Source organism: Arvicanthis niloticus, chromosome 5 (genome assembly GCF_011762505.2).
Source record: "Arvicanthis niloticus isolate mArvNil1 chromosome 5, mArvNil1.pat.X, whole genome shotgun sequence".
NCBI lineage: Eukaryota > Metazoa > Chordata > Mammalia > Rodentia > Muridae > Arvicanthis > Arvicanthis niloticus.
Genome location: NC_047662.1, coordinates 41696084 through 41720706, shown reverse-complemented (window position 1 = coordinate 41720706; position 24623 = coordinate 41696084). Strand labels below are relative to the sequence as shown.

Genomic DNA, 24623 nt, shown 5'->3' with positions numbered 1-24623 from the left:
CTTGTTATAAAAATATATTTTGCCGGGCGGTGGTGGCACACGCCTTTAATCCCAGCACTTGGGAGGCAGAGGCAGGCAGATTTCTGAGTTCGAGGCCAGCCTGGTCTACAGAGTGAGTTCCAGGACAGCCAGGGCAATACAGAGAAACCCTGTCTCGAAAAAACAAACAAACAAACAATATATATATATATAATCCTTTTCAAATGCAGTACATGTCCTCCTTTTCTTTATAAACAAACTTTGCACACCTGTAACAAAGACATATTTCAATTATTAAAGTCTCATACTATAAGCAAATATGAAACTTTCACTATGTCAAGCATGCTACTGAGTGGCCTATTTTCATAAAACACAGCTCTAGATGCATTTTTCTCAAACCATGTACACTGTCAGAGACAAAAGCAGAAGAAAGAGGATATAAGCTAGAGATATAAGAGGCCTCAGCCACAAATGAACGCTCAGAATTATAAGGCTTTTATTCAGATATATACTGCCTTATCAATTATTAAGAAAAACTTGTAAAAAAACAATATAAAATATAATACAAATTACAATTCCTCTGTTTTGAACTTGCATATTTCTCAGTCACCACAACTACCTACCACTCCCATTCTTTACTCCTCTATGTCAGTTTATCTCCATAGCCCTGAGTCAGGTCATCTAATGCCATCTATCTTTCACTCCATTCACCTTTAATTTTTTTATTGGTTATTTCATTCATTTACATTCAAATGTTGTCCCCCTTCCTGGTTTCCCCTCCGCAATCCCCCCATTCTATTCCCCTACCCCTTTGCCTTTATGAGGGGTGCTTCTCCACCCAACCCCCATTCCTGCCTCATCACTCTATCATCCCTCTTATGCTGAGGTATCAAGTCTCCACAGGACTAAGGGCCTCCCCTCCCATTGATTCCAAATAAAGCAAACCTCTGCCACATATGTAGATGGAGCCATGGGTTCTTCCATGTGTATTCTTTGGTTGGTGATTTAGTCCCTGGGAGCTGTGGGTGGTCAGGTTAGTTGATATTGCTGTTTTTCCTATAGGGTTGCAATTTCCTTCAGCTCTTTCAGTTCTTCCCCTAACTCTTTCACTGGGTTTCTGGGCTCATTCTGATGGTTGGCTGTGAGTATCTGCATCTGTATTGGTCAGGTGCTGGCAGACCTCTAAGAGGACAGCTATACCAGGCTCCTGTCAGCAAGCACTTCTTGGCATCAGCAATCATGTCAGGGTTTGGTGTCTATAGGTGGGGCAGTCTCTGGATTCCTTTCCTTCAGTCTCTGCTCCATTTTTTGTCTCTGTATTTCCTTTAGATATGAACAATTCTGGGTTATGCTGGAAACAACCCAGATGTCCCTCAATGGAAGAATGAATACAGAAAATGTGATAGATTTACACAATGGAGTATAACTCAGCTATTAAAAACATGACTTCATGAAATTCACAGGCAAATAAATGGAACTAGAAAATATCCTGAGTGAGGTATCCCAGACACATGGTATGCACTCACTGATAAGAGGCTATTAGCCCAAAAGCTCAGAATACCCACGATACAACTCACAGATCATATGAAGCTTAAGAAGAAGGAAGATAAAAGTGTAGATGCCTCAGTCCTACTTAGAAGGGGGAACAAAATAATCATGGAAGTTAGAGGGAAGAATCTGGGAGGGAGAGAGAAGGGGGAGGGGAAAAAAGAGGGAGCAGGATCAGGTATGGGAAGAGACAGGAGAAGTACAGAGAGGGTCAGGAAATTGAACAGAAATATGAGGCAGTAGGGGATGGGAAACTAGGGGTAGCCACTAGAAAGTTCCAGATACCAGGGAAGCAAGAGGTTCCCAAGACCCAACAGAGATGGCATTAGTCAAAATATCCAATAAAGGGGAGAGAGAATCTGTAGAGACCATATCCAGTAGATAGGAATGGTCCCCAAGTTGAGGGATGGGGCCACCCATCCATTCACCTTCAGAAATACTATTCACCTTCAAAAAATAGACTATTTAATGTGGGTAAGGCCTTGCTATCTATCTAGTATACAACTAATTTCCAGAACAGAGAACCGAGACCTCATCAGTTATTATACTTTTCTAAAAACTGTAAGACATTTATCTATTCAATATAGCATATGAAATTCCAAAAATACATACAAGGCTTATAATATGTCAGTATATTTCAAAGGCAAATACCCACCTAGATTAATCAACTAAGTGTGAATTTAGTTGGAAATACATTACTATGGAAAATTATTAGATAAAGGACATAGACACAAGATTAAAATAGTATTTCATTACAAAGTCAAAAATGTATGTGTTTGAATCATGAAATGTGAGTTTAGGCTTATGAAAACCATTAGCTCTCTAAGACTCAATCTCCTTGGATGAAAATAACGCTACAGATATTCTAAGGTCATTCTAACAATTAGAAATAAAATACAATGATACACCCAATAAAAAGATAGCACACTGCAAGAAAATCTTACATAAGTTGGAAAACTTCACAAATTTGTTATTTTGGAAGAATTAAATATAGAAGCAGGAATGAGTGATGATCAGGTTGTAAGTAAATTGTGAAAGGTGGGCTAAGAACACTAAACTTCTGGCCTAAGATGTAGTTCAGTTGGTAGAGTTCTTGCCTGATATATATATGCAAAGCCCTGGACTTGCTCCCTAGAACTGTGTGAGCCAGGCGTCATAAAAAGCCCACGACTGTAATACCGTTACTTGGAAGGTACAGGCAAGAAGATCAGAAGTTAAGATTATTTTCAGCTATATTTTGAGTCCAAGGCTATATGAGACCCTGACTCAAAAACAAGATAAAACCAAAAAAGGGATGGTAAGGTAGCTCAGTGGATAAAGTCACCTGTTGCCAAGCCTGAAGATCAGAGTTTTATGACTGGGTCCCACATGGTATAAAGAGAGAACCAACTCCTACAAATTAGCCTTTGAACCCTAAACATGGCACATGTACACCTACAGGCATTAGCACACAAATAAATAAATGTAAAAAAATGTGTTAAAGTAATGTAAATTTTAGCACAGACTATTATGCTGTAAATACAGTATTACTAATGCTATAATAAATAATATAATAAAAATAAATTAAAATACACACTTTTACTCCTTATTTTGGTAAAACAAACACTAGCAGAAAAAAATACTTTAGCCATGAGACGTTAGATAAAAGCCAGACCATATTATACACAAAAATACATGACTGTGCCTGTATTAGTGGCTCACATCCATAATCCTACCATTCCTGAGGCTGAAAAAGGATCAGGAGTTCAAGGCCATACTACACTAACTACAGTGTGAGATACTATTCTCCCCTGCCACCCCCCTCCCCAAAAAGAACATTTTTAAATGCTTTTCATGTGTCCTACCAAAAAAGACTCTGGAAATGCTTTTTTATAACTTTACAGAACCTTTGGCATTCAAAGCAACTAAAGAGCAGTACTAGTCTTTTCACGCAGTTCAAATTCTGCAACAGTGTTCTAATGTGATTCCTTTTCAGTGCTAGGAGTCACATCCAGGCCCTGCACATACTGGAAAAGCACTATTCCACTGAGCTACCTCTCCAGCCTTAGCTTCTTGAAACAGGGCCTCACTATGGAGACCTGGATGATAGTGAACTCATGATACTCCTGCATCAGTCTGGGATTACAGGCTTGTGTCATCTTACCAAACTTCCCAAAAGTAATCTTACAATGGAAAAGTAGTATGTCTAATGCATAATAAAAATTCCAAACTTGTACTCTGATACTAAAACAATGGTGCCCTGCAGTGTTTCCTAACCTATTTAAAAAAAAAAAACCAAAACTTTAAAAATATCAGCCAAATCTTTGTTAAACTATGTCCCCCGCAAAAAGAACTCATAGAAAAGTTTTAATACCTTGAATACAGAATAAAATATAGAGCAATATTCTAAGCATAAGACTAAAGAACAATAACTAATAGGTTTTGTTTGGTTTAAGACGGCATCTCACTATATATCCCAGACTGGCCTTCAGTTCCAACAATTTTCCTGCTCATCCTCTCAAATGCTAAGATTACAGGTGTCCACCACTATCTTTAGCAATTAATCTATACTTATATAAAAGTATGTATCATAGTTAGGTAATAGCAATCATTAAAAATCTATCAGACCTAGGTACTTAAAAATGTTAACATATAACTGAACTCTAAATTTTTAGAAATGTTTTAGCAGAGTTAAAGGAAAATCAAACCTGGGGCTTACAACTGCCTTTTGTTAATAAATGTTCTTTAAACTAGGCATGGCGGTGCTTTCCTGTAATCCAAGCACTTTGCAGGCTGAAGCAAGGGAGGCCCGGAGGTTTGAGCTACATAGTGAGTTCCAGGCCAGCATGGGCTACAGTGTAACATTCTTTCTCAAACAAACAAACAAATCTGGTGTCTCTATTCCATCTCCACTACCACCTAATAAATTAACCAGTTACACTTAATGAGCTTACTATTAAGCTCATTATCCTCAAGCCAAAAACATTTATCATCAAAAAATTTCACAATCTGTCTCCAAGTAAAAGCTTCAATAATTTGCCTAATGACTGTAACAAGTTATGAATAGAAAATAAATCCTTACCTTCTACCTTACACTTACTCAGGTGGTTATAATCAAAAGGCAGATAACAAACAAGAGTTAGTAAGGATGTGAAGAAACTAGAACCTTCACACACTTGCTAGTGAGAACATAAAATGTTACAGCCATTTAGTAAGACAGCCAGGTTGTTCCTCAAAAGCTTAAATTGACTGAACAATTCCACTCCTATGTGTATCCAAAAGGCAATGAAAGTACATAAGAATTTTTCTAACATTACTCATAACAGCCAAAAAACTATACCCAAATTTCTGAATGAATAAATGAAATGTGGTATATGATTGAGCAATAAGAAATAAGCTATAGATTCATTATTATTGAGCCCTGAAAACATAATTATACTGCTATAAGCCAATAACATCATATGATTCTATTATATTAAATGTTCAGAATTGATAAGAAAGTCTCTAGAACAGAAACACATTAGTGTCTGCCCAGGGCTAGAGGAATTAGGAAGATACTGAGGGTGATGGCTAATAGATACTAGTTTGGGGTGATGAAAATGTTCCAAATTAGTTGTATATTTATACAACTCTATGACTACAGTAAAAACCATCAAATTTTATAATTTAGATGAGTAAATTATATATACATTAATTTATATCTCAAGACATAGACCATAAAAAACAGACCCTTCCCTATTATTCTAAATTTGGTGGAAATACACGTACTATTCATTTGCAGTTTAAAGTTTCTATAGCTAATGTTGTGGAAACAATCTTCATTGCTTAAAGATTCCTATCAATGTGCATTAAATTCTTTTTCCCTTGTGTAACAAAAACTGTTTCTTGACTTTGATAAATACCTTTAGAGATTTTTATCTTTATTTTCCAAAAAGTTCTGAGAAGGTATAAATACAAACATACATACTGTTCAAATTTTTGCAATACTACAATTCTCTTAGTTGGACTATTTAAAATAATTTAAGCAAGGCACAGTGGTTCATGGCTATAATCCCATCACTAGGGAGGTAGAATGAGAGGATCAAAAGTTCAGGATCATCCCCAGCTACAATCACAAGTCCTAGGCTAGCCTGAGCTAGCCTTAGTTAGCTCAGACCTTACTGAAAGAAAAAGAAATTAAAGCACTACCTAATTTATAAAATGAAAAATTTATAAATAGCATTTTCAAAGTATCTCACTAAATAAAATTTATGATAAAGTGTGAGACATTCTATTAACTACATAATCAAAATACTAATTCTGAGCCAAGCAGTGGAGGCGCACGCCTTTAGTCCCAGCACTTGGGAGGCAGAGGCAGGTGGATTTCTGAGTTTGAGGCCAGCCTGGTCTACAGAGTGACTTCCAGGACAGTCAAGGCTATACAGAGAAACCCTGTCTTGAAAAACAAACAAACAAAAAAAATACTAATTCTGTGAACTTGTCTCATCCTCAATTTGGCAATCTTTGCAACTGATCATGCTAGCTGTATTTGTTAACAGAAAACTGAATAATTAATAATCTTTAACCTTTCTCAAAACTCAAAGAAATAGATTTTCCATTTCTAGAGTAATGCTTACTTACATATGGAACAAGCTCTGATTTACATATTATATCACTTAATCCTCACAATAATCCTATAAAATGTATACTATTAGCTTCATTTTATAGAAGAACAAATTAAGACCTAAGAGTGGAAACAAGACTGTTCAAGGTTATAAGACATACACAAACACACATACATAAATGTATGTATATGTATATAAGTTATAAGAACTCTGATTCTTATAACTTGGGACTGGAAAGATGGCTCAGTGAGCAGATGGCTCACTGGCTGCTCTTCCAAAGGTTCTGAGTTCAATTCCCACCAACCACTTGGTGACTCACGACCATCTATGATGGGATCTGATGCCCTCTTCTGTCATGCAGACATACATGCAAATAGAGCAGTCATATAGGTAAGTAAATCTTAACAAACCAAAGAACTATGTCTAAAAATCTATGTTTTCAGTAACAGTCTTCAGTTCTGTTTAAGAACTGAAAGTACATGAAGTATTTTTGTTCAGCAACTACAACACAGTATTTTCCAATGATAAGTACATACCAAGAATGTCACTCTATATACTAACTCACACACTGCAGGCCAAATATATAAGAATGAAGTAAAAGTAAAGACCAATATAAAACTGAAAGTTAATTAACAAGTATATCCTAGGCATATGGGATATTAGTTTAACTAAATATGAAATTAAAAATGTGCATATTACGAAAAAATTTTTCCCATCAATTTTTTTTTTAATCTAAAAGTAGAACTGGAAGGAAGGAAGGAAGGAAGGAAGGAAGGAAGGAAGGAAGGAAGGAAGGAAGAAAGGGAGGGAGGGAGACAAGCTTTAAGTCACACAGAATATACAAGATCTGGTTTTTATTTTTCTTTTCTCCAAAAGGAAAAATGGAACTGAACATTTCTCTTTACTGTGTATGATCACTGGCACCCCATAGAAACTTTCTACTTCCCGGGGAGAGCTACTATTACTACAAGAAAGAATAAGGAGCTCAGAGCCCAAGCATCTCATTGCTCTGCATATCTGACTCCACACTCTGCCCCACAGCATGAAGTGCAGTTAATAAGCACAAAACACTTACATAGCCCTCTAAAAAACAAAAGAACCTGAACTAAAATCTAGGCAATTATCTTTTAATCAAGCTTTGTACCTTGCAACCACCAGTTTGTTGCCAGCACATAAGAGGAGCCAAATAAACTTCAGTGAATGGAATAAAAGTGGCAGCTTAGCAACAGAGAAAGAAATGAGTTCATCCCTACTCATTCATTTGTTCTTTCTTCACTAAGGAGTTAATATAACACCAGTACTTCCCTGGAAACACATGCTACTATTTCTTTAAAATACTGAATCAGGAATTGATAAAGAAAGGAACACTGCATATGATTTTTTTTTTCTCAATTCTGAGAATTAAACCAGGGGGCTTGCACATTCTAAGCAAGTTCTTTTCCAGAGTGCCCTCCCATCCCTTAGGGGTGCTCTTGAAGGGCAAGATCCTGGATGAGACACTGAAACCCTAAGCAGAGTTTACTCAGTTACAACACTTTTCTGACCCTGCCTTGTAACAGTTAATTAAACTTGTCCTGCTTCCACAATTAGCTAATTGCTAGCAGAAACCTTGGTCATTTTTGTATTTCCCAGAACACCTAAGACAGAACCTGATATTACTATCACCTAAAATTATATTTTAAAAAAATTATACAATATTTTTGTATGCTGTCTTCTAAAAGCCTTCCAAATTAAGTATAACACCTAACTGAATTTTACAGACAACATTGAAGCTTATTCATTGCCAAAATGAATAACCACATAGTTTTCCTTAACATTCCCACAACAGGCTCACCATGTTTGTTGACTGTCAGATGTTTTTCTATCTGCATTACAAAACCATTATCTGTTGCTATGAAAACCATCTGTAAGCCACTTAAGAGTGATAGTTTTGGTAGAGAGAGGACACTTTTGTCCACCTGAGCAAATCTCTTTTAACTTTTATCAGTGATGTTCAAATTTAGTAGTACTAAGAATCAGGAAGGTTGATAAAAATCAGCATCTTTGAGTTACAGTTGTACCTACAATTCTGATTTAGGAGATCAGAAATTGCATATTTTAATCAGCACTCCCAACTGATTCTAATACTGGTCACACTGAGAAAAGAATTTGACTTTTAAAAACCTAAGTTAACCAACATACCTATTCAAGCCAATGTTTTACAGTTAAAAATGCTTACACAAGATCTGACAAAGGCAAGGTTACAACAAACACAATTCTCAAAAAGTCCTCAAAATTCTTCAACATGATGAACCTCTTTAGACCTCAGGAGATTCCCACACTCTGCAGGAAAGGTAAGTCAGGAGTCTTACAGGTAACTACCCATATTAACTGATGGCTCTAACTCTGGTAATTAATAACATACTTTATAAAATTTAAACACCCAGCACTTGGGAGGCAGAGGCAGGTGGATTTCTGAGTTCGAGGCCAGCCTGGTCTACAGAGTGAGTTCCAGGACAGCCAGGGCTATACAGAGAAACCCTGTCTCAAAAATAAATGAACAAATAAATAAATAAATAAATAATAAAATTTAAACAAATGCCTGGCTGTAAAGTGGACCAGCCAGGCATTCTTAATCTAATACCAAAAAAAAAAAAAAAAAAAAAAAAATTAAAATCACCATCTACTGATACACTCACTGTAAACTTTGAATGACCATCAAACATACTATGACATTACCAGTAATCTCTCTCCAGTTATTAAGTACATATTAGAAGTCAATATAGTACCTCTCTGTGTATTCAAATTTTCTACTATATATACATATTTTCATGCATTGAAGTTCTAGATGTACATATAAATCCTATATAGTAGAAAAATAATAACCTGTAATAACATTTATCATAAACAAGAAGCACCCCAATATCTGACGTGTAATATCAAAGTACAATCACTAACTTTTCTTTACATCATTACCAGAACAAAACAAATCACTCACTGTTCTTGTACAACCGAGTTTATATCCCTTTTTCGGCATGTCCTTGCTATTAGGATAATTAGTTCGATTTAAAATCTTGCCATCCGTTCTCTACTTGAGTGGAACATTTTTGTACCAAGGACTGAGGCATTAAAACATTTCCTGTCTCTTTGAAGGTGGAAAAGACATCTTCATAAAAGATTTTTTTTTTAAACTGTGAGTGGTTAGCTAGGAAACTTAGCATGGCAAAGATTGGAATGGGGCTTTCTCAAAGGCAGACCTCGCTCAGAGACGAGATGTAACAACATAAGGAGGGAAGGATGAGCTAGCGGCAGGTGATGAAATTTCACCTCAAAAAAGGACGCAAAAGGCTGTGTCTCCAGCAAGAGAGGCGTGAATGCTACTCCTGGAGTATCAGGGGCTCCAAGTGCCCCGCACTCTCTGCACCTCAGTACTCACCACTCCCCACCCAGGAGGTGGCTCCGCAAGACTCAGTATGCGGCGCAGGCAAGCCAAAGCTGTTTGCAAACAAGCGTCCTCTACCTCCCTCCGGGATGTGCACGCAGGGCCCTGGAAGGAAGGCACGCTCGGCCCCGCCCGGGACAAATGCGAAGGGCACCGGTGCGGCCGCCGGCCCGATCTTCACGTACCGGGCCGCGCCGGAACCCAGGCCCGGCTAAGGGCTTCCCGGCGGCTCGGGGCCTAGTCGCCCCCCGCACGCATTCAGTCTCCCGGGAGACCCACGGAGAAAGGGCCGAGGCCCCAGACCTCCGGGGTGCCCACGGTGGCCGCAGTAGCAGGACGCTCCGTCCGCCTGGCCCCATAGCTGGCGCCCGGACCCCTGGGCGGCGCAAGCAGGCGAGCCCGAGACCACGGCGCGCCACACTCACCGCCTCTCCATGGCCCGGGGGTCGTCACTCAGCCGAGAGCCTCCTCCTCAGTAGAGCTCCGCCGCGAAGCCTCGCACTCCTGAGGGCGCTGTGGTCTCAGCGGCCGGGGCTGAGGCCCAGCGCCCCTCCAGCCGCCTCAGCCACGGGGGTCCGGGGAAGCGCGGCCGAAAGCGGCCGGGGGCGCAGCTTACGGCGGGACGACCGAGGCGCTGCAGGCGGACGGGCTCGGTGAAGCCTCGGGCGCCGCGGTGGCCGCTTCAGCCGCCCGCGCCGCTGGGCCACAGCGCCCCCTGGACCCCACGTCCCGCTACGGCGCCGGGACTGCGGCGGCCGCACCGGGCACGAGCGGCAGGGAACGCGGCCTGGGGGTGGCGGGGCCCTGTGCGCCCTGCGCCGCCCGCCCGCGGCCGGTGGCCCGCCCCTGACGCGGCTTCCCGGGAGCCGGAAGCTGTCGGCTCCCCCCACCCCACCCCCTTCAGACCCCAGCACCTTTTTCTTTCCTCTAGAAGGTATGTGAATGCTTTCGTCACTCGTACCCGTATCCGAGAGCGGGAATGTGAGGGAATCTCGGTTCATTTCTCGTGGAGACAGGGGGTCCCTTTTAAATCCCTTCAGTGCGTCAGTATGAAAGGAGAGTGACCCAGAACAAATCTCTTTTTTCTTTTTCTAAGCACATGCACAATACCTTCCCAAAACAGATAAAGGAATAATCTTTGACCTCAACTTTTTGGGGGCTACTGTGCAGATTCACTACAGAAATTTGCTACAGAATCTTTTAACCCCTAACCTTCCCCACATAATAGGAGGGAGAAACCAAGCAAACAAACAAACAAACAAAAAACGCTGACAAAGAAGAGAATAACCAACGGGTTGTCCTGAAATTGATAAACAACTTAAAGGTAAGAAAAGAATCATCCTTTTACTAACTTAACCCTGGCCACCACTTCTGTGCCACCCACCCCTTACCAAATCCTAGGTAAGACTCTGAAAGAAGGAAATTGTTGTGGTTATATTAAAGGCTATGCAGTCATTTTGTTTACAGATGCCTCCTGTTTGATCTTGCCCAGCCTCTAGTATGCTAACATAATGTCACAATCAAAAACAAAAGACTGTCAGAAGGGAAATAGGAAAAAAAAAATTTTTTTTAATCCCCTGGTCCCTCAAATTCCCAAATACTGTGTTTGATTGTTTGATTGAGTGGTTGGTTTTGTTTCTGGGTGCTGTATTGGAACAAGCAAGGACTTTGGTGTTAGGCAGATCCTGATACTACTGGTTCCAGTTACATCATGTAGAATTTTATGACTGTGGCAAGTTATGTAATATTTTTGAACCTCTGTTTTCTCCTGCCTGCCTAGCTGGTTGTGAAGGTTAGGGATGGAAGGATGAGCCTACAGTTCCAATTTTTGTTAATTCCAGAACACCCTAACACTTAGTCATTCTTAATCTGGAGATTGTACCCATCTGTGTGTGCTTGTCCCACCTCACTCCCCCACCCAGTGTGTGTGTGTGTGTGTGTGTGTGTGTGTGTGTGTGTGTGTGTTCCTATCAAAAGGTCATTCTCATCATTCCTGGTCTCAGTGAAATTTCCCTGAATTTCACTAGTGCATTTATGTAACATCCTCCACTGAAGAAGAGAACCTAATATACTAGATCCTTTGACATTCTACCGCACAGCAGATATCAAAATAGAACCAGTACACTTTTCTGCATAAAAATATTATAAGCAATAATATTCTGCATAATAATAATAAGCAATAATTTTCTGCATAAAAATATTATAAGCAATCTTGCCTTAGGTTATGGCCTAATAGTAACAAGATATGAGAAAATTACATAAGGACTTCAGGAACTGTTCAAGTAATAATTGAGCAGCCATCCAGAGAAAATATAACCTAGCAGTTCTTTTCTCATCAATGAAAGCTGTTCCTGCACAGTCCCAAGTCTGCCTTTGCCACATACTTCTGAGTCACATTACAAAAAAAAATCACTATCCCCTTTTTGTAATGACAGAAACCGGCAGAAGGAAGCAGTGACTCATCCTCACAGCATCTCTGTGAATTCAATACCTTGGTACCACCACAGGACATCCAACCTAGAGAAAAGCTGCAAATAGACCCTATAACCATAGGGTCTCCTGTCTGATAGCAATCTCTTCTGAAGTATTAAGAAGACATTGTTAGTGAGTTACTATTGATAGCATATGCTCTTTAGAGTGGAGCCCTTTAATTTAGATCAGTTTGGAACCCTGACATTGGCACTGTCCTTTCCAAGCCTAGCTCACTGCCACTGCAGAAAACCTACATTTGTTTGTGAATAATCATGACGTTTAGGGTGTAGCTACAGCATGACGATGATTCATTTGTTCCCAGGACCAGTTTCTTCTTGCCTCACACTTTCTTCTCTTCTAGTCAAACTCTTGCTGAGGGAGGCTGCCTGATAGTAGCCTGCTTAAAAGCTTTTTGTCAGATGCTGGCCAGATTGCTCAGTGGGTAAAGGGCCAAGCCCAGTGATCTGAGTTTTATCTCTGGAACCCACATGATAGAAAGAGAGAACCAACTACATAGGAGGCATTCGAGCGCCCACAGTCAGTCAGTCTCCTTTTGCCTGCTCCCATTTCATCCAGTCTGTTTCCCCCCTTGCTTCCTCATTTTACTCTCAGCTCCTGACCTGTCTCTCACCTGCCTCCTTTCTTCTACCGAGGATCTCTTTCTATTTCAAGCCACTTCAACTTGTAGTCAATTGTCTTGGCTCTGCCACTCTCTAATGACTTTAAAGTATATCATACTCCCTTACTGGTAGAATTCCCCACTTTCATTTGTATACCATTGACATCCTTTAGAAAGTCAATATTAGAAGAATGTTTTCAAGGAAGTTTAGGATCATCATTAATAGATTTTTTTTTTCTCTTTAAACTTCGGGTGAAGCCAGGCATGCCTCTCTTCATCCACCTGTATATCTGTTTACTTCAAAGGCTGAGGCAAAGGGATCACTGTTGTCCAGGAGTTAGGAGCCAATGTAGGCAACATATCAATAGTTTCATCTCAAAAATTTAAAGGGAGGGAAGATATTCAGTGACATCATCATCCACCAGGTGCCTAATCCAAATTCTAGGTATCATATTTAAATGTTAGTACTCACTAGTGGACAGTTGGTCACAAAGCCTAATAAATTCTACTTCTTGGTTTTTGTTTTTGTTTTTTTAAAAACTATCCTCCTTCCTTCACACATCTCCCTGCACACAAACACAAAAGTACAAACCTTTTGATCTAGGATATTTGATGAATTAATTGTAAGTTTACAGAAGGGAAAGGGGAAGAGAGAAAAATAAATAAATTTTATATTTGTGGACAAGAATATATACTGTATAAATTTTGTTGAAAGCGAAACATAAGATCTCATCTGTGTTCTTTTTAACCCTGTACTTTCCCAACTTATAACTCTTCATCACTACAAGGTCAGTACATATTTACCTGTATGTCTCCCGTATCAGATTGTGAGCCCATGGGACAGGTGCTGTGTTTTAATCCTCTCTGAATCCCTAGAACTGGTCTCAGCATGGGTACCTTTAAGCTGAACTAGATAGCTTACATCTTACCTGCTTAGTGACTTTTTAAGGCTTGCTTTCAATTTTCAGGACCTAAAATAAGAATTCCCTTTGAGAGTTGTAGCCCAGAATTGAACCTACCTTGCTGCTGACAGCTGTGGTCTCTCACATCCTTCTTCCCTCAACAAATGCTGCCCAGAGTCAAACCCCAAATCCAGTGCCTGATAGAGCAGATAAGCCCCGAGCAGGCCAGAAGTCAGCTAAGCATCCCAAGCTGAAGAGGGAACCTGGGGACATCTGGGGCCTTGTTAGGCCATCCTAGTCCCTAAAAAAAGAATAAAGGAGCCTACAAGATGGCTCAGTGGGTAAAGATACTTACTTTCCTCCAAGCCTGATGTTCTGGGACCCACGTGGTAGAAAGGAAGACCTTAAATTGTCCCCTGACCTGCACATGTTCTGACCTCCACACATGATGCCCCCACCACACACACAAATATGGTCATGAGGCTGGAGAGAAGGCTCAGTGGTTAAGAGCACTGAATGCTCTTCTGGAGGTCTTGAGTTCAATTCCCAGCAACCACATGGTGGCTCACAACCATCTTTAATGGTAACTGATGCCTTCATCTGATGTGTCTGAAGACAGCTACAGTGTACTCAATAATAAAATAAATAAATAATTAAAAAAAAAAAAAAAAGCAATTGGCCTGGAGAGATGGCTCAGTGGTTAAGAGCACTGACTGCTCTTCCAGAGGTCCTGAGTTCAATTCCCAGCAACCACATGGTGGCTCACAACCATCTGTAAAGGGCATCTAGTGCCGTCTTCTAGTGTGTCTGAAGATAGCAACCCACATACATGAAATAAATAAATCTTAGAAAAAAAAGCAATTTTAGCATAAGTATTGAACACAAGTAGCAAATATATAAAAGATATATAAAAATGTTTATTATGTTTGGTTACTGTCATAAAAATATGAAGATAACCTAAAATAAATAAATTACATTATTTCCACAGAATATTGTTCATCTATTAATCTTTTTGTAATATATATGTGTGCCTCTGTGAGTTTATGTACACACATGCATACTGGTACCCAAGAAGGCCAGAAGGCACAGACACCTGGACTTGGAGTTACAGGTGGCTATGAACCACATCATGTAAGTGCTGCAAAATGAACCCTGGTCCTCTGCAAGAGTAGTAAGCATTCTAAACCACTGAGCCATCTCTCCAACCCCCATTAATTGTTTTTAAATTATTTTAAATGACATTGAAAACGGCTCATGATTCAATACCAAATTAATAAAAGTATAAAGTAAAAAAGAATGTGTGATTGAATTATTTTATATGTATATATAAAGTATATTTAAAGATTCATTTTTGTTATTCTTAATAAATGTGTCTATGTATGTGCCTTTGTGCCAATCTATACTTGGGATTATAGTTGCCTTCAGGGGACAGAGGTTTCAGATCCCTTGAAGGAAGAGGTAAAAGTGGTTGTGAGCCAATGGCATGCATGCTAGGAAACAAATTCAGTCCTCAGCAAGACCAGTACAAACTTTTAACTACTGAGCCATCTCTCCAGTTCCAATATGCATATACTTAGAAAGGAATAAATAAAATGTTGAGTGCTTGTGGGAATTTTTTACTTTATAATTTGGAATAATTTCAGATTTAAAGGTTGAAAAAAAATAGTACTTCCAAATCCCATGTATGTTTCAGTTGTATCTAACCACACTTCCCTCAGCATGCTTTTCTTGTTCTCTATTCTTTTTATCTCAATAAGAGATAGAAATATGTATGTATACATGTATATACCATTGTAACTATTTTGTTTTTTTAATTTTTTAAATTATAATTGCATCATCTCCCCCTTCCCTTTTCTCTCTCCAGCCCCTTCCACATATCCCCCTAAAATGATAGCCTCTTTTTGTTATTGTAACATATACATAAATATATGTAAATATATAAATATAGCCTGCTCAGTCCATTAGTGTTACTTGTATGTATATTTCAGGACCGAGCATTGGTTTTGAGTGATCAATTAAGGAACCTATCCCTGGAGAAGGCTGTTTTTCCCACCCTTAGAATTCTTTAGGTGCCCGTTGTTCTTTGTGTATGTGTGGGGCCCCTAATTGATGGTATGTTTCTTTAGGTCTTGTTTAGGCAACCATACTGTTGAGGTGAAGCTTGCCTGTGATTTCTAGGAGATACAATCTCCCAGCTTCCTCGTCCTCTGCCTCTTACAGTCTTTCTGCCCTTTTTCTGTACTGATCCCTGAGCCTTAGGTACAGGAATTATGTTAGAGATGTGTCAGTTGATACTGAGCATCCCAGATCATTGGTTCTTAGTAGTAACTCTTTTTTAATCTTTTGTTTCTAAATATTTTATTATATTTCCTCAAAGGGGTACAGATATCATAATGTAATTATAAAGATTAGAGGCATTATTATGGTCCAATCGGCAAACTTACTCGAATGTTGTCAATTGTCTCACTAATGTTCATAGAAAACGAAAGTAACTGCTGGGCATGGTGGTGCACGCCTTTAATCCCAGCACTCAGGAGGCAGAGGCCGGTGGGTCTCCATGAGTTTAAAGCCAGCCTGGGACTACAAAGTGAGTTACAAGCCAAACAGGGCTAGTAATGAGACCATATCTCAAAAAAATATAGACTACAATATGGGACCACACATTATAAGTAGTTGTTGGGGAACTAGACAGATGGCTTAGTTAATTATGTGTTTACTGATCTTCCAGAAGAACCAGGTCGATTCCCATGAACTAACATCAGAAGGCTCAAAACCACCTGTAACTCTTAAGTCTCAGGGAGCCAACACCCTCTTCTGGTCTCCTCAGGCATCTTGAGGCACACACACAAATAAAAATAAATCTTTTAAGAATTTTAATAAAAATAAGTCTTTTTTTTGTTTGTTTGTTTTGTTTTTTGGTTTTTCGAGACAGGGTTTCTCTGTATAGCCCTGGCTATCCTGGAACTCACTCTGTAGATCAGGCTGGCCTCGAACTCAGAAATCTGCCTGTCTCTGCCTCCCAAGTGCTGGGATTAAAGGCGTGCGCCACCACCGCCCGGCGAAATAAGTCTTTAAAATAGTTTAATGTTTTTTTTTTTTGTTTTTTTTTTTTGTTTGTTTGTTTTGTTTTGTTTTGTTTTGTTTTTTAACCTAGAACAGGTTCTTGGTCTTGTCTTTTGTGACTTGACAATTTTGAAGAATGTGTTTATTTTGTAACCTTTGTTTTGAGGTTTTTTTTGATGGTTCTTATAATTAAATTCAAGGTATGCATATTTGTAAGAATATTACAGAGCTGATATGTCTTGTCAGTAAATTACATCAGATGTAACGTACCTTTTTGTCCCATGATGACAGAAACTTTGTTCATTTGTTCAAAATATTATTGACTGGATTTCTCTACCATAAAAATAGCTTTTTGTGTTGTTTCTTTTTTTTTTTTTTCCTTTTGTTTTTAAGATGCAGGTTTATGTGTGTTGCTTAGGACTGTCTCGAACTTATGGTCTCAAATAACCCTCTGCCCCCACAGTAGCTGGGGTTGACTATTTTAGATCTGTGATTAATAGATCTCTTTTGGGGAAGATTAGTTGAGAATACCCACAAATTTTAACATTGGTTGATGATTCTTGTTCGAAACAATTATTCCTGTAGAGGTCACCAAACAGTCATCTAACTCTGCCATTATTCCTCTTGGTTACCCTGTATTTGTTGTCTTATTGATGTTCTCGCCATTTGCATTTATTTTCACTGTGCATGGTAGTTTACACCTGTACTCTCTCCTACCATTATTCACATTGATGCACACGTTGTTCTCAGCCCTGACTGACTTGGGCATTTCTTCACTATTTCTTTGTTTATTAGGTTTCCCTGCTTTCTGTCACTGTGTGTCAGGCTTACTTTGAACTGTATTAACCCTTGCACTGGAATAATTTGGTTTCCCTAAGAACATTAGTTCCATTTAGTGGAGAATGTTTTTTTTTTTTTAAAAAAATGCTGAGGTAGGACATGATGGCACACAAGTGTAATCCCAGGTTCTTGTGAGTCTAAAGCAGGAGGATAGTAAATGCAAGGCCAACCTGGCTAAACAAACAGATCTAAATGCTAAGTAGAATTCCTCACTGCCTCTATGATTCTGTTCTTATGTGGTCTTTCAGTGAGCAAGCCTAGAGCAGAAACTCACACCTCGCCTTGACCTGAACATCATTTTAAGTAATTAAATTATTGGGTTGCATGCGTACACATACATACATGTACACATACATACATGTATGTACATACATGAACATGCACATATATAGCATAGTATGTGTTAGTTAGAGGTTAAAGGATAATTTTCAAGAGTTGGTTCTCACCTTCATCCTTGTTACGTCAGGATGTTTTGTTTTTCCTTCTACGGCACCAAGTATTGCATACCAGCCCAGAAGCTTCTAGGCAGCTCTGTTTCGTCTCTAACGTCTCTGTAGGGATGCATAATTACACATGTGTGCTACTGCATGCTTTTTTAGGTTCCAGGAATTAAACATACATTAATGCCTGGCAGTGGCCCATATATTTGATCCCAGCAGAGGCAGGAGGATCCCAGGGTAGCTAGGGTTATACAGAAAAACTCTGTCTGGAAAGACCAAAGGGGGAAAAAGGGTGTGTCAATCTAAAAGAACCAGTTTCTGAGTCCAGAAGCAAATGTGAGAATCCAGCTATCTTATGTAAAGTTTTTCTTACTTTAAAGACATTTGCAAAAATGCCAACAATAATCCAGACAAACTAGAGTAGAGCTGGAATAGTCGTTTCAAGAGGCAAAGCCTTCAAACTCATGATTGGGTTGGCATGTGGGAAAAAATAAAAAGGAACCTAGTGAAAAAGAGAAGTCAAGGTTGACACTTGAGTTTCTAGCTTGGGAAACTTGGTGAGTTTATTTTAGACAAAGAGCAGAAGAGGTGGAGCAGGCTTGATGAGAAAGACAAAGAGTACTATTTCACCATACCAACGTATTAAGAAACTAAAATTCACATAGATGACATTGTATGTCCAAGATGACTGGAATCATCGGAGCTGAGATTCCAATCCAGGTCTGTCTGACTACAAATCTCTGTGCTGCTCAGCACTGCCACACCTCCTCCCACACTTGGTGTAGGAATGTGTACCAACCACTAGGAATGGGCAGGTGGTGGGGACCACTTACAATATGAGTAACATGTTCTCTTACACGTCAGATTCACCTGACTAATAACATAAGAATATTTCCACAATCATAATTACTATTATTAGCATTGTGCCCATTGTGGGCATCATCTGGTTGCAGTGCAGATGCATTAAGATACGCCTGATGTCTTGTGGTGGTGGTGCATGCCTTTAGTCCCAGCACTCAGGAGGCAGAGGCTGGCAGATCTCTGGATTCAAGGCCAGTCTGATCTATATAGTAAATTCCAGGAAAACCAAAGTTACACAGAGAAACCTTGTCTTGAAAACCAGCCCTCCACACACATACACACATAAGATAATGCCTGATACTGGGGAATGTTTATGATATGTTTTTTTTTTTCATTAAAAGAAAATGTGACTGGAGAGATGGCACAGTGTTTAAGAGAACTGGCTGCTTTTCCAGGGGACTCAGGTTCAAGTCTCAACATGCACATGGCAGCTCACAACTGTCTATAACTCCAGCTCTAGGAGATCTGGCACCCTCACACATACCTACAGGTAAAACACCAGTGCACATTAAGTAAAAATAAACCATTTTTAAAAAGAGTTATGATCCAGGCAGTGGTAATATGTACCTTTAATCTCAGAAATATAAGCATTGCTGCTAGCTTTTTAGAATTCACCTTGGGGAACAGAGGCAGGTAGAGAACCCAGCCTGGTCTACAGATCGAGTTTCATGACAGCCAGAGCTACACAGAGAAACCCAGTCTTGGAAAAAAAGAAAGAGAGAGAGAGAGAGGGAGAGAGAGAGAGAGAGGGACAGAGAGGGAGAGGGAGAGGGAGAGAGAGAGAGAGAGAGAGAGAGAGAGAGAGAGAGAGAGAGAGAGAGAGAGAATTGTGTGTGAAACAGAACAGTGTGGCATATATGGTGCAATGGAAAGATCTCGGGGATAGAGACTGAAAATAGAAGTTCTAATGATGTAAAGACGGATTGGTCAGTGGAAGAGGTTGTTATTGAGTCTATGAGTTTCACTTCTGCACATCCAGTTCAGTCAGGATTCCTTTAGCCCACCAGCCTATTTTTCACTACTCACGTGTAAAAAGATAGCACAGTATTGTGGATAGTATGGTGTGCAAGGTAGTACAGCACTTTACAGTGAACAGATCTGTTATGAATTATAATATAACTATCTGTGTTTTCCAATGGCCTTAAGCAGCCACTGTGAAAGGTTTTTGGGGATTATTCTACTCCCAAAAGGGTCATGATCCACAGATTGAAATCCACTGCTCTAGAGAGAATTAAAATGTATCTTATTCAGTGATTAAATGTTTACCATAAGATTTTCACAAAACTAAACCAAATTGATTTCTATCCACCAACTCTTCAGATTTTTTAAAAAATTTTTAATTATTTTATGTTTATGAGTGTTTTGTCAGTTTATATGTATGTATATGCAACATACGTGTGTCTCATGCCTAATGAAGTCAGAAGAGGGCATTGGATCCCCTGACATTGGATTTACAGATGGTTGTAAACCACTATATGGTTATTGGGAGTCACATCCAGTCCTCGACAGATCTTTCTTTTTTATTTCTGTTTTAGATAGGATCTCATGTAGCCCAGCCTGGCATTGAGGCATTGAATGCAATATGTAGCTGAGGCTTTCTGGTCTTGAATTACTAATTCTCCTGCCTATACCTTCCAAATGCTGGGGTTCCTGGCATATACTACAATACCTGGTTAAATGTGGCCATTTAAAAAAGTTATATTTTAAGAACCTTAAATTGTGTAAACATATAACTAAAGTATATGAAGAAGAACATTATTAAATGCAGATAGTGCTTGCTTTGTGCAGTTATGAGATGAATGAATTTTAGTTTCCACAGTTTAATTTAACATCAATACTCCAGCAACATAATTCAAATTTCATTTTTCATAGTATATTAGTTAAAAGTAGATACAAAAATATAAGCATTGCTGCTAGCTTTTTAGAATTCACTAGAAGTCATAGAAGCACATTGTGATTGGTCATGAGGTATCTCATGTTATTCTATCAGGGATTAATCACTGCACAGCTGCTATTAGAGTCTTGCACAGACAGCGAAGCAGATCTTGTGTTGCCTCATTTTCTACCAGTAGTATATATAATATACCATTCTGCAAAAGTTAAAAAGTGAAATGAAGCAAAGAACAAAAAATAATCAGGCTCAAAATTAAACTTTAATGTAAAAGCTATTACAGAAGAAATAGGAGCTCATTGGGCAAAACCCAGAAAGCCTAATGACCTAAGTCCAGTTCCTAGAACACACATAAAGGTGAAAGGAGAGAAGCAGCTCTACAAAGTTGTTCTCTGACCCCCACACATACTATGGCATGCACATATGCACATACACATCAATAATAAGAATTTAAAAATAGTTGAGTATAGGAATTTTGACATTCCTTCCATTTGGGAGACTATACATATTAGCCAGAGGAATTTAGTGAAGACAAACTTACTGATCTAAGTGACAGAATTGTGACAAAAAGCATGAATGAGTCCTAGAGAAAGTTAGACTGGGGGGGGGGGGGGGAGAAAGGTTCCATCAGAACAATTCTAAGATGTATTGCACATCACAACATCGAAAGTATAAAAAACAAAGAACAAGATGTTGGGGTTGGAGAGATGGCTTAGGGGTTAAGAGCACTGACTGCTCTTCCAGAGGTCCTGAGTTCAATTCCCAGCAACTACATGGTGGCTCACAACCATCTGTAGTAGGATCTGATGCCCTCTTCTGGTGTATTTGAGGATAGCTACAGTGTACTCATACATAAAATAAATAATTCTCTAAAAAAAAAAAAAAAAGAACAAGATGTTGGAAATAAATCCAAGCTTAGAAATAGAAGTGTGTTCTTAGCATAGAGCAGTTGCCTATTCTTACTATAAGTTACACACACAAAAAAAACCAATCAGTGTTCAAAATACTGCCAATCATTTTCTAAAAAGAAATACTTTAGTTTTAATGTTTTGAATTGGATGTTTTCAGTTATAATGTGTGATATTAATGGAAAAAGAATGATTTTTTTCAACAACTGGAGCCAGGACAATTGTATTTCTACAGGCAAAATAGTGATACTGGACATCTACCAAACCCAGTCTCAAAATGAATCAGACTTATGTATAAAAACTAAAATTATAAAATTCCTAGAAGGACCATGGATGTAAATCTTTTTTCCCTTGAATTATGAAATGTTTTTCAATGATAACAAAAGTATAAACTAACCAAAAATACATAAAAATGACTTCCAAAACTTAAAACTGTAATGAAACTGGTACTAGCAGAAACTGGCAAATGTTACACTTAGGGCTTGTTTCATTAATCATCTAGACATAGATTAAGTGATAGAGTAAATTTGTGTTGTGTCTACTGCTATTACATTATGAAAATGACATAGAAAAAGAAAGTTTAGTGGGCAAAGCGCTTGTCACACAAGCCTGCTGACCTGCAGCCAGATGCGGTATGATTCCAGGGCATACCTATAGGAATATGAGAGGCAGAGACAAGAGAATTGCCAGAAACTGGTGGGTCAGCTAGCCCTTCCACAGCAGTGAACAGCAAAGGACCTGTCTCAAACCAAGGTAAAGGTAAGGACTAACACCCAAGGTTGTTCTCTGACCTCTACGGCCCCAAACCTTGGCAGATGACACCCATACTCAGCACACATATTGTACACATGTACATGTGCACACGCATGCACACTATCAAGTAAACAGTTTTACAGTATTGGAAAACAAACATTTTCAACAAACCACTTATATGGTTCATAGATAAATCAAGATTTCAATAGATGCCTATGTTGTTTCATTTTCATGTTACTTATACTAAAATATCAACCAACATTTGTGTCAGAACTATACTAGGAGAGCCAGTGGTTAAACATTTACCAACAATATACTACTAGCTGGAAATGGTAGCAAATATCCTAGAATCTAGCATCTCTTTATCATCTTACATGTTCTGTGCTTGATGCTTACCCAGGTCACAAGCAAATGAATGGATGGTCATATCAAGATCATGAGCTGTTCCTCTCCACTTTAACTCTGCCTCCCTGGCAATTTTGTTTCCCATGACATTCCAGAGTAAGGACAGGTAGTGAAAGGTGTGAAGCCAGTTGTAACCAGACTAGCTAATAAAAATGTCCTTCTCTTGAGGCTTCTAGTAAGTCTGTGCACCTGGCCTGGGAAGAAGAGTCGAGAAAATTAGGCCTAGGGAAGACCTGCCAAGTGCTTCTCTCTATATGGGCAGACACTAGAGCAGACAAATAAGCCCTGTCTTGTTTTAGGATTTTTCTTTCCTCTCACTCAACTCCCTGGGGCATAGTCTTTAGCTGGAAATTAAATAGAGACTTGGCTCCATGAGAGAGTCAGGTCTGAACTTGGCTTCCAGTCCAAAGCTCTTTCTCCTGGCTTTAATCACTTGGAATGTTACTCCAACTTTATCTTATTTACTCAGAATCTCCTTGGGAGGTGAGCCAGGGATTAATAAAAACGGGCTTTTCACATACAGCCCTTTCCAATTTACAAAGCCGTGTCCATGCAAAATGTGTAAGGCCCCTAATGGCCTTGTATGGTGAGTTTGGAAGGGGCTAGTAAATCTATTTATTGATAAGAAAAAAGGCTCAGAGACATGGAGCCAAGGTATTCTAACACATTGTCTTCTGTGAAACAAAAGTATTATACCCTAGAACTAGAAGTACTCAGAATTATTATAGTTATTTGCAATAAAAATTGTATCTCATACACGTTCATTGCACCTCCAAATTAGGTGTTTGAAATTGATGCTAAACTTCACATTAAATGAATAAGAAACCAAAGTTGAGAAAATTTAAGGAAGTTGTCCTGGATCACACAGCAGAACTATCAGAGCAGGGATTTAAATCCAGATCTCAGTTCCCAGTGTTACACCCATATCAAATAGCTAGCCCCTAACATATGAAACGATATTTTTGTTAGATATAAATTATTTCATTAATAAAGGAAGGAGAAAGAAAAATAAACCAACTGAGCTTCCACCATTCATTCAGTTGTTAATAAATTTTCCCTAAGAACCACATCTTTAGATTGTACTATATATAGACTAAAATGGAGTAAAACAATTAGATCTCCATTCTTTTTTTTTTTTTTTTTTTGTATTTACTTAGATCTCCATTTTTTTTTTTTTTTTTTTTTTTTTGAGACAGGGTTTCTCTGTGTAGCCCTGGCTGTCCTGGAACTCACTCTGTAGACCAGGCTGGCCTCGAACTCAGAAATCCACCTGCCTCTGCCTCCCAAGTGCTGGGATTAAAGGCGTGCGCCACCACCGCCCGGCTAGATCTCCATTCTTAAAGTGCATATATATGTATGTATGTATGTATACACACATATATGGATGTAGCAGTGCATATAAAGGATTAAGTATAAATTGTGTAAATCCTGGAATATTATGAGATCATTGGGAGAGAGAATAATGGGGACAGGGAGATCTGAGAGAGAGAGAGAGAGAGAGAGAGAGAGAGAGAGAGAGAGAGAGAGAGAACGACACACTCAGGACTCAGGAGAGTCCAGGAAAGTCCTCTTTGGGGAAGTTATATTTATATATAAGTTGAGACCAGAATCCAAGTCACAATGAAGCAGTGAACAGTGTGTGATTAAGCACAGAGAATGGAAGAGATGAGGCCACAGAGAGGCAGGCAAGAGTCAGATCATAAGGACCTGTGCCCAGTGTGAGAGATTTGAGTTTTTCTTTCAGTGAGAAATCTTAAAGAGTTTTCGATCAAGGGAGAAATATGAACTAATTTATGTTAAAAATATTACTCTATTGAGAAGAATGAAATTGCAGACATAGTAACAAGATGTTTGGTTTTTTTTTTTTTTTTTCAGAAGCCAGATGAGATGGTGGCCTAGACTAGGCCCAAAGCAATGTCAGTTGAAAAGGGAAAACTG

General features: G+C 39.0%; 2 protein-coding genes across 15 annotated transcripts in view; one reads left to right on the top strand and one right to left on the bottom strand.

The window, feature by feature from the left end:
* The window catches only part of Zfyve9 (zinc finger FYVE-type containing 9), a 144068-nt gene extending 130406 nt beyond the window's left edge, over positions 1-13662 (bottom strand). For 5 of the 6 annotated variants that reach the window (XM_076934481.1, XM_034501775.2, XM_076934483.1 and 2 more), the window contains exon 1: positions 9957-10094. The gene's annotated coding sequence lies outside the window, so the exon portion shown is untranslated. Of the gene's footprint in view, positions 1-9956; positions 10095-13641 lie in introns of those variants that run through there. The other variant, XM_076934482.1, reaches the window with a different exon arrangement.
* Txndc12 (thioredoxin domain containing 12) overlaps positions 9539-24623 on the top strand; it is a 77309-nt gene continuing 62224 nt past the window's right edge. For 3 of the 9 annotated variants that reach the window (XR_013110521.1, XR_013110522.1, XR_013110520.1), the window contains exons 1-4: positions 9539-10465; positions 10760-10855; positions 19070-19218; positions 24561-24622. The gene's annotated coding sequence lies outside the window, so the exon portion shown is untranslated. Of the gene's footprint in view, positions 10466-10759; positions 10856-19069; positions 19219-24560; position 24623 lie in introns of those variants that run through there. The other 6 variants (XM_076934490.1, XM_076934491.1, XR_013110523.1 and 3 more) reach the window with 6 other exon arrangements.